Raw genomic sequence first — 8,348 nt, forward strand, 5'->3', positions numbered from 1 at the left:
CGCGCTCACCCACTTACAATACTGGGCGGTCCACGTGTAGGCCTCCTCTGGCCAAGTGGGTGGAGGCGGGGAGCGCTTCCACGTCGGCTCCGGATCCGGCTTGGGCTCGAGGACGGGCGGCGGCGATGGCAGAGGCGGGACGAAGAGTGGGGTGTAGACAGAGTCCCCCGCCGTCGACAAGGCAATGGCTTGCTCCAGCCCATCCCAATGCGCGTCCTCCTCGAGCCGGCTAGCCTCCATCGCGTGCTGCAGGGCCTCCACGAGGGTGGCTTGGTACTCCGTCTCCACCTCCATTTCCTCCGGCTCTACCTGCGGGGGCGGCGGTGAAAACGGCGGCGGGTTGGCATCGACGCCTAGCCGCCATTGTTCCTCGTGTTCGAGGGCAAACCAAGCCTCCCGGTTGGGAGAGTCGACGGCGTACTCGGGCAAACGCCGTTGCGCCGTCATGAGCTGTGCTTGGCACCTGCGCAACTCCTCGTCGTGCGCCCGCTGGGTCCGTGAAACCGCCGGCACCGGGAACCGGTGCGAATCCAGGTGCCAGCGGTGTGGCAGCGTGACGTCGTGGTAGGGCAGCGGCTACTTGTACTCCTAGTGCCACCGCGCTTGGTGCACCGGGATGTGCAGACGCCGGCGACCTGTGCGGACACGCGCCGGCGGCGGCGGAGGAGCACGGGAGGATGAGGCATGGGGGGGTGCACTTTCCCTTTGTCGTTGCTGCTGCTGAAGAGGCCCATTGCTTGCTAGGGTGTGGTGGTGTCGCCGACGAGGAAGCACAAGGGGGTGATGGGCCAAATGTGGACGAAAGTTGATGAGGCCGGCCCCCGCTGCACGTGTGGTTAAAAAAGGACGCTTTCACTGGCTGACTACTGAGCCCGCTGTCGGTGGTCATCATAAATTAGACGGGCGGCGGTGGTTGGGTGGCCTACAAGTAGGGCCGCGGCGGACACCGAGGAGACGCGCGGTGCGTCCGCACCGACGCATTTTAGGCACAATTTAGACCGGAAATGGGTCGGTGAGGACGGCAGACGGACACGATTTGATTTTGGGTCGGCGCGTTGGGCCTTCACTTTTGTCCGCGTCAATCCAAATGGACGCATGCGGACAAAATGAGTCGCCCCATTGAAGTTGCTATTATACCATTAGAAAGTATATGATTTGAAGTTTCTAATGACATATCTTTTATGATATATAACTTGTACCACGTTGGTCTATTTGTCAACCTAGATATACATGCATGTAAGCTCTACCAAGACTGCCAAGATGTCTTACATTAGTGGACAGAGGAAGTAACATTCAATGATTCAAATGTTAATTTATTTCCATTATGGACATGTAAGCCTTGCATATGCCATTTGCCCATTCTTGTTTAGTCAGACTTCATTGCAGTTATGGTAGATACCCAGCCGGACGGCATTGGAGCTTCTAATGCAAAACACACGAGACACGTCTTATTTGTTGTGTAGAAACTTATTCCTTTTGCGTTCTACAGTTGTGGATTATACGCTGTTATATTTTAGCCAATCAAGTTAATGACAGCTAAATTCTTTGATGTGGACAACGATTTGCCCCCATGCTAAATTGGAAGGATGCTTGGTAGTGGTATTAGTTTTTCTTTTTTGCCCCTTGTCACTTTGCACTTTGATAATTTGCCACTACTTACATTGTACATATTTGATAATTTGCCACGCTTTACTTTGCACTTTGATCTTTTGCCCCCTGTTAGATGGGACCCATGCGAAATCCCTAAATTACTCTTTGCACCTGATTGACCATGCACGAGATGAACTCGATCCCCATCTCCCGTTCTCCTCTTTGTTCCCACAACTTTAGGACATGAGAGGCGGCGAGGCCTTTGTCGTCAGCGGCTACCTCCCGGCGATGGCCAACACAAGGTAGGCGACAAGGGCGGTGGAGAGCAACAACAACGACCATCATCAAGGTGCAGCAGCAAGGGCGGTGGAGAGTAGCAAGGCTGAGGGTAACAAGGTGCAAATGTGGTGAACTGGGGCTCTTCTCCGTGCCGCTCGAGGAACTCCACCGGTAGGTACTCCCCCACCATCATTGCCAGCAACAGTCGTTGCTCACCCAACATGCTCCTAGGTCGGAGCAAGTTGGGCAGGAGAGCGCAAGCTCATGATGACTTCATTGCGGGCTTGCGGGCTCGGGCGTTGCACCATCGCTGAAGAAGAAAAAGGGCTACACAACCCTGATCAAGGCGCGACCGAGCTGCCCAACCTAGGTGACGTAGCCCGTGACAATGCACGTGTGCCCGCTGGAGAAGATGTCATCATCGAGCCGACGTCCACCTGAAAAGCAGAGGAGACAACAATGGCGATCTCGCCTTTTTCTTTGGCATAGAAGCAGGCGTCACCGCTGCGCATCCAAGCCACCTTTCTTCTGCTCGGCGGCTCAATCGAGGGCGTCACAGTTTTTGCATGCCGCACTTCGGCTTGAGCTTTGAGACGAGTGGTGTGCGCCTCCTCCTTTGCACAGGCGGTGTGATGGGCACCACGCAACTCCGAGTAAATCTGCATGGAGTGAGGAGCGGCGAGCGCCTCCTCCTTCTTTGCTTCGGCAGCCACACGAGCGTCACCCGTCTCCTCCTCCCTAGCAGCGGCGATCATGTAGACTGTCAGTGGAGGTATGGCCACTTGATCTTGCGCGGTGGAGATGGGGAGGACATGGCGGGGGTAGGAGCGCGACGTCGGCGCGGACGGGTGAGGACGAGGAAATGGGTGGGCTAGGATTTGGGGGTCGCCGACTGGCCAGGCGTCAATGCTGGTAGGCGAAGAGTTGAGCAGGGCAGAGTTTTGGATGGCACTGAGGTGTCGAAGTCCGATGTGGTGGATGTCTCGACTTCCCTAGAGCTCCCATGATTTGGGGTCGGACGCCCAAATCGATCATGCCTAATTTGGATGGCCACTTTGGAGGCCTAAAAATATCTGGACCGCCCCGTCCGAACATGCATACAGTGGAGGTTTGGGCATCCGTGTTGGCAAAAAAAACAGTATTAGAAAGGTTATGGCAAAAAAAAAGCATTAGGCCATCTGCAACACGGATCCAAAGATGGATACCCTTATGTTTCAATGGACCTGCATTGACGTGTTGATGTATGGTTGAATCCTAGATGGCCGACCTTTCACGAAAGGAGCGGATCCCAACGAGGAACACGAAGAACATGAGGGGAAACACGAGGGAAAACACGGGAGAATCACTCAAACCAACAAGTTAGGGTCACACATATGCTAGATCCAAGTACACATAGAGATCCCACGATCCAAAGTCAACACGGGACGATACAAAGGGTAACCGGTTCTTCTCCGTGAGGAGGTCTTGATGTCTTCTCCGTGAGGAGGTATTGAATCCAACGTGGATCTTCTCCAAAGAGGGGCCGCGATCTCTTTCAAGGAGTAGAACCGTATGGATGAGCGAAGCTCTATCTCACATATGAGCTAACACAACACTAACCCTAACTAGGAGGAGGAGGGGGTCTATATATAGTGCTATCCCACGAAGGGGTAAGTAAGAGGGGGGATACATGGGCCCTTGGCCCGTTCACTATGCGCAGACAGGCGCCGGATGTCCGAGCTGGGGGCGGATGTCTGGCGAGTCACGAGGAGCCGAATGTTCGGGCTGAGTTTGGCCCGAACAAATGCTCTCTAGATAGGCGGGGCCGGATATCCGGGCGAAGGGGCCGGATGTGCGTGTCAGGACCCCGACTCGATGTCACATCGATCTAGCCGGTAACACCTCATATCACTTTGCGGCCTCACGCACGGTATCCCCACGGGTGTCGCCTTACCTTTGCCCGGGACCGTTTGCGCCTTTTGGCTCACGTATATGATAGTGTCGCTAGCATCCATATGATAAGGAGCCCGGGCTGACATGACTAGTCGTAAACCCAAAGTGGCACAGACTTACAGGGACAGGCATCCATGACCCAGCTTCGAACGTGTCGGTCATCAGCAAGTGGGTCCGGGCTGTAGCACTGGGCTAGCAGGACTCCGGTAAACCGGGCTGTAGCGGGCTAACAGGACTCCGGTACTCAATGCGTGACATTTCCCCGAAGGGACAGACACAGGAACGAAGAAGGACACATGCCGGCCAGCCTAAGTGTTCCAGAGCAGTAGCAAGCTACCATGGCTCAGCGGTAACACTAGGAGACATTTCCCGGTAAGAGAGGCTACTAAAGATAAACAACTAGGTAGTCAGATCCCACACATACCAAGCATTTCAATCATACACACAATATGCTCGATATGTGCAAATACAACGAAGCATCACAACATGACTCTACGACACAAGTACTTTATTTAAGGCTCAGGGAGCCATACATAACATACACAAAGGTACGGGTCTCACGACCCAACATTCAAGTCATACAGTCATACAAACCAGCAGCGGAAGTAACTTGTCTGAGTACAGACAACTAGTAAAATAAAAGAGGCTTGGAAAGCCTAGCTATACTACATGGTCCTTCACAAGCTCAGGATCACCACCTGGGCCTTTAGCCTACTCGTTGATGTCAACGTCTACATAGAACCCATCAGAAGGGGTTGCAGCGTCTTCTGTAAAAATGTAAATTATAGCAACATGAGTACAAAGGTACTCAGCAAGACTTACATCAGATCCTACATACATGCATATTATCAAGAAGGGTTGGTGGAGTTATTGCAGCAAGCCAGCTTTGACTCTTGGCTAGACTATCCTACGATACTTCAACTTGAAATGGTTTTGCGCACACGAGTCCACTACTCACCACTTCAATACACTACCGAGGATCCGCCTCCGTCTTCCTACGGAAGAGCCATCCTCGGCACTCACACTTATCTTGAGGCTTTTAGTAGTTTCCATTTACTTGTCTATGAACTGTATAGGCAACCAAGTAGTCCTTTACCGCGGACGCGGCTATTCGAATAGATCATGATAACCCTGCAGGGGTGTACTTCTTCATACATGTTTCCACCACTTAGCGTCTGCACACGACATGTGCTCGGCAGACTTCAAGCGAAAGCCGACGTGGGTGTAGACCACGACCTACCTAAACACTTAAGCCTCTAGTCCAGGTTTATCGCCTATTCAGGTTCCATCCGCAGGGAGTCCGGCCGAGGTTTCCCATACGGCCCCGAACGATGTGAACAGGGTTCCCGAGATACCTAACGGGTATTCGGTACACCGTGCCACGTACCTACCGCATCACAGCCCACCCCTACGGTCAGCGCTGTCCACGGCCTCCAGTAGGCTACAAACACCAGAAACTACTTGCAACTCCTGGACAGAGAGCTAGGGTGAATAAGAAGTCGAGCGGGGTCATATTTCAGGGCCCAATGCATGGTAGTAGCTGTATCTTAAATCACACATACAGATCTCAGTGCTTAAGGTCGGCTTCAATGAAACAACCCACCATGTACTCCTACATGGCCTCTCATCGATACCTTTACCAAATCGTGTTCACCACACCACTCTCATTACCGACATAATCATTTCACTCTAGCCCATCACCCAGATGAACCAGACCTGACACGACTCTAAGCATAGCAGGCATAGCAAGGTAGGAACAACACATACATATGGCTCAATCAACTCCTACACATGCTAGTGGGTTTCATCTAGTTACTGTGGCAATGACAGGTCATGCAGAGGAAATGGGTTCAACTACCGTAGCACACAGCAGTTTGAAACGCGTTGTCTTAATGCAGTAAAAGAGAGCAGGAGCGAGAACATGGGATTGTATCGATATGATCAAATGGTTGGTTGCTTGCCTGATGGTTCGATGCACTGATACGGTTCTTCGTTAGGGTAATCACGGTACTCCTCGGAGGCAGAACCTGTCGCAAAGGACACCGATACACAACCATCACCAAACAATGTGCAACAATATGATGCATGCATGAAACATGGCAATATGAGTGTGTTGGGCTAATGCAACTAAAACCAGAAGGGTTTGAACCAATTTGAATCAAAGATTCAAATTTCAAACTCAAGCATGGCCTTTTAAAGTGCTTTTCCTTGTTCTGCTTTAAACATCAATTTAACTTGTTTGATCATGCATGAAAATAGTACAGATGGATAGATTGGATTTTTCTGATCATTTTTCATATATAATTTGTCTGATTTGGAGTTACAGAATAAAAGTTATGAATTTTTGAAGTTTAAATAATATTCTGGAATTTCCTGATTTAATTAAATCCAGAAATATATATATTGCGCCAGCATGACGTCAGCATGACGTCAGTAGTCAACTGCGGCTGGCTGGGGTCAAACCTGACGTGTGGGGTCCACACGTCAGTGACAGGGGGGGTTTAACAGGGTTAATTTAATCCTAATTAGGAATTAGTGGCGCTGGGGCCCACTGGTCAGTGTCAGGGGGGTTAACTAACAGTGATTAGCACTAATCTAACCACCTGGCCGACGGGGCCCACGCGTCAGTGACCCTGGGGGGGTCAAACCCCAGGTCGAACAGGTCAAACCCACCGGCGACATGACGCCGGCGAGGCCCGAGACGGCGGCGCGATACGGAAACGCGCTACAGGGCACGGGCGAGGCCGTGCTTGGGCTCGTTGGAGAGCCCTTGCTCCCGCGCGTCGAACGGTGGTGGTGGCCGTGCCTGTGGTGGCCGGTACCGACGACGGCGAGCTCGTGAGCGGCGGCCGGAGTTCGGGTGCGGTCGGGATCGGCGCTGCTGCTCGCAGGCGAGGGAGCTGAGGCGCTGGAGGGGCTCTACGGGTCGCGGCAAGCACAACGGGTGCACGCCCGTGACCAAATGGTCACCGGGGCTTCGCCGGCGACGAGCCCGTGCGGCGGAGCGTCTCGGCTCCGGTAGAGGGGCGGCTAGAGCTCGAAATCGAACATGGGGTTAGGGGGAAACGAAGCAGGGGCTCACGGGGATCATGCAGGGAGGGTCAGCGAGCTCGGGGAAGCACGAACGGCGGCGAATCGACGGCGACCATCGGCGGCGGTCGAGGACGAAGACGATGGCGTGGAGGCGATGCAGAGCTTCCCGAGGGGCTTGGCTTGGTGGGGAGGAAGAGGGGGTCGCGGCGGAGCTCCTGAGCTCAGCGGAGGGGCGAGGGGTGGCCGGTGGCGGCTGCTATGGCGAACGGCGGCGATGGTGGCGTTCGGACACGGGAGAGGGAGAGCGAGGGAGAGGAGGGGAAGAACCGAGGGAGAGTGAGAGAGAGCAGGGGGAGGGCGTGGCGTCGTTCCAGGCCATCCAGACGAGGAGGGGAGGGGCAGGCAGGCAGGCGAGCTGGTGGCGTGGCGCGGTGGCGCGCGCGCGCGCCGGGCACACTCCCCTCCCTCTGTCGAGGACGAAGACGACAGAGGAGGGAGGCGGGCTGGGCCGCCTGCTGGCTGGGCCGGCCAGCTGGCTGGGCCAGAGGCGCCAGGTAAGAGGCCCAGGTAAGGTTTCCCTCCTTTATTTATTTTTGTTTTTCTAATTTCTGACATTTGTTTTGATTTAAATAAAATATTAAATCATTTTATAACCTTATGCCAATTTTTGCAGGAGCTAGATATATTATTCCAGAGCTCCCCAACAGGTGGCATAATTTTTGGACATATATTAATATATATAACTAATATATTTCCAATGCAAATATTTATGCATTAATTCCAAATGCCCAAAATAAATACCTATGAGCTCTTAAAAATATTGGTTTGATTTTTATCTCTGTCCAATATTTTCAGAGAGCAACATGAGCATTTTCTTGGACCCTTTTGGAGAAATTTTTATTTGGGTCATTTTCAAAATGATTCTGAGGGTTTCACAAATCCCCATTTCAAGTTTCTGATGAAAGAGTAAACATGATGCAACACTCTAATGCATGACTAGCTAGGGTGTGACAACTCACCCCCACTCAAAAGAATCTCGTCCCGAGATTTGGGTTCCTCCGGGAAGAAGGCGGGATACTCGAGTCGAAGACGATCCTCCCTTTCCCAAGTTGCTTCATCCTCAGAATGGTGCGACCATTGAACTTTGAGAAACTTGATATTATGACGTCGGGTGGTACGTTCGGCCTGATCGAGGATACGAATGGGGTACTCTCGATATGTAAGATTATCTTGGAGATCAAGCGTTTCGTGGTCCACTCCACGGATAGGATCCGAGAAGCAACGCCTGAGTTGAGAAACGTGGAAGACATCGTGGACTCTGGAGAGGTGCGGAGGTAGTTCCAACTGGTAGGCAACTTCTCCTCGTTTGGCGAGAATGCGAAAAGGTCCAATGTAACGAGGAGCCAATTTGCCTTTGATACCGAAACGATGGGTTCCCTTCAGAGGGGTGACCCGAAGATAAGCCTTCTCGTCAACCTCGAAAGTCATAGCCTTATGTTTTCGGTCATATTGAC

The sequence above is a fragment of the Triticum aestivum genome, chromosome 4A (genome assembly GCF_018294505.1).
Source record: "Triticum aestivum cultivar Chinese Spring chromosome 4A, IWGSC CS RefSeq v2.1, whole genome shotgun sequence".
NCBI lineage: Eukaryota > Viridiplantae > Streptophyta > Magnoliopsida > Poales > Poaceae > Triticum > Triticum aestivum.